We start from the raw sequence: 3,361 nt of genomic DNA on the forward strand, positions 1-3,361 counted from the left end.
TGTGCACGTAATTTAAATAGAAGTTTCGTTGTCAAGTAAAATATAATAAATAAAAACAACTTAATTTAAAATCTTGGTTTGTTTTGCAAAAGGTTACCAAAAAAATAATATATGTACTGCATTATTTAATTGTATTATATTAAATTATATTAAATATGTAAAGTATAAATTTAAATATTATTACATTATAATTTTAATCCATGACCATTTCCAGCTATAACATTAAAATAATTTAATTTATGTATATCAGCATTTATTATTTTTTAAACTTTCTGATCATAAGTGATAAGTGATAAGTCTTCTATACGTTATACATACAATATATGTATAACGTATAGAAGACTTACGAAACGGTACAAAGCAAAATCCTTTCTATTGTGACATTATGCTGATGATTTAAAGCAATACGAACTTAATAAAAAATATGTCAATATATTTAAAATTGATGGTTAATTCTATCAAAAATTAAACATATATATATATATAAGTAAGTAAATGAAGTTAGTACGACAATAAAAACAATAGAATGCGTGGCACTTATGTGGATATTTTTTTCACGAATATCTTTTCTTCTTCATTTTTGTGAGAAAAAGACACCTGTTGAAATTTTCCTTATGTGTCGCATCGATCGCTTAATCGTAGACTTCTTTAAGAAAAATATTGCAAAATTACAAGTGTTTGAATTTCTTTATAATGATCTTTAATGTAAAAGTAACGTTAAATTTAATAGTAAAATTTATGTTAAAAGAAGGAACATTCAATCAATCGATCGAAAAGAGGGGATGGATGAAAAGTTCCCGACTTTTTCGCAGTCATATGTGTTCCTACGCTCACAGAGATGACTTGCGCAAAGAATCGATACTTTAATCTTAATCGAATTCTCATGCTCGCTACTGGTTTATGGCCTTATGAACAATCCAAATTTATTCGATTGCAATTGATTTTTTATTATGGAATTCTGGGAAGTTTTATTGCATTTCAGGTAAATAAATGCATAGTATTTAATAGATTTTTTATAAAAAAACATCTTTATTTATTAATAACAATAATTAATAAGTTATCACATTGTTAATAGCAATCTGACGTATTTAAATTTATTTATAATTATACAGTAAAATAATATATTTTTGTTATATAATTATTATGACGTACGTATAGTTAGATTTTGTTCAATGAATTATTATACATAAGAAAAACAATTTATTTTATTTTACAAATAATTTAACAAAATTATTTTCCATAGTTTACAACATTAGCGACTTCAAAATATGATTTGCAATTAACCATTGAAGTTTTATCTGTTACATTCTTCTTTAATCTCTTCTTGATATCGTATCTCTCGTTCACCTTTAACATGGATATTGTAAGCGATAAAAAATATTTTTTATTTAAATAAATGCATGTTGTACTTACTAAATTTCTTGGAATAAAATCTCACTTTAAAATAGTTAAAATAGTTAAAATACTATTACTATTGAGAAAAAATGAAAAATTTGCATTCTGGAATAAGAGTGACTAATTTTCACTTGAGTGAAATTCACTTAAAAAAAAAGTGAGATTATTTTTCTTTATAGTAAATTTAAAAAAAAAATTGAAAGTCTGCCACTCTTATTCAAGAGTGCAAATTTTCCCTTTTTTTCTTTTAGTAGCAGTATTTTAATTCTCTATGAGATTTTATTCCAAGATATTTAGAGAGTATATTACATCGGTCTATATCAATTTCCGCATAACAAGTAGCATAGAAAATCATTGACAGGTAAAACATTTGTTAGAACTTCTCCAAGATACCTATGATGAGCTAAGAGACGAAGATGAAATTGCCATTATGGAAAAGTATTGGAACATCGCAAAACGTTACACTGAAATACTTACGCGTAAGACAATCTCTCAGTTTTCATTACTCAGGAAATATGCAAGTTTCATATAAAAATTCAAATAATATTTTTATTGAATAATCTATTTGCGATTGTATACAGTATTGTGTTTCAAATTTCGTAATTATAAACAGTATAAGCTAATTTTTTTAAGTAATTAACTAATCGATAATGATACAATGAACACGTACATATCGTGATATTACATTAAATCATATCACACGTATACATCATTTTGTTACCATTTGAAATATTTGCAACGTCTTCTTGTGTGTAACCATCCTTAACACATATAAGGAGAACGTAAATGAAAAACATTTTATAAAAAATATTATACCGATCAAATAATATTCTGGAAATTAAAATATTTTTCTCTTTACAAACTTCTATCAATATTTATACCTTAAGAAGTGCGTTTATACACAAAACTTGAAATAGACATATGTAGCTGTACATGAAGCTGTACATGATACTGTAAACATACATATTGGGAGAGATTAAAATAAAAGAAATTTAAAATATATAATAGTGTTTAAAAATATTAATTAATAATTTTTTATGATTGTTTTAAAAAAAAAATTCGTTTTTAGTGCTCTTTATCTTCACCGATATTTTGTTCATCTTTTCTCCATTTTTGCCATATATAATCGATACTATGTACTGTGGAAACAAATCTCAGCTGCAACCATCGTTAAAAATCGTCACAGAATACTTCATCGATCAAGAAAAATACTTTTATTTAATTATACTACATGCAAATGTAGCATTATTTATAGGCTCGCTAACAATGCTCGCAACGGGAACAATGCTTTTAACGTATATGCAACATGTCTGCGGAATGTTAAAAATTGCCAGGTAAGAAAATTAATGTGATAATGATTCTAATAAAAGGATCCCACTAATTACATGATAAAATAAGTCCCGATGAAATGAGGTAATTTTCACATATGATGTAATTTATAATGGGGTGGACAAAATATGTCATATATACGAAGTTAGAAAATAGATAATTTTTGAACTATATACATAAAAGGTGCAAAATTTATACTTACAGAGCACCTTTGATACATCATAGCTCAAAAATCTATCTAATATTAAATTTTAAGTTTAATTTTAAGTAACATCTTTTGTCACGTTATAAGCTATATTACAAGTAAAAACTAATTCATTTTATCGGGAATTTTACTAATTTTCCATAAAATGAAATCTTTTATATTGTAAATAATAAAATATTTGCTTTGTCGCATTCAATCAGTATGAAATTACATTGCATTTATTTCAAAATTATTATGCGTGTTAATTATATGTTCACGTATTGTGCAAACATGCACAATACGTAAATTCATTTTTGGCTTAAACGATTCCTTTTTTTTAATTCAAAAACTACAGCGAATATTATATGTTCACATGTGCAAACACAAATTATTATACAATTATACAATATTACACAATTATATATATATATATATATACATATATATAGAGCA

The sequence above is a fragment of the Atta colombica genome, unplaced genomic scaffold (assembly GCF_001594045.1).
Source record: "Atta colombica isolate Treedump-2 unplaced genomic scaffold, Acol1.0 scaffold273, whole genome shotgun sequence".
NCBI lineage: Eukaryota > Metazoa > Arthropoda > Insecta > Hymenoptera > Formicidae > Atta > Atta colombica.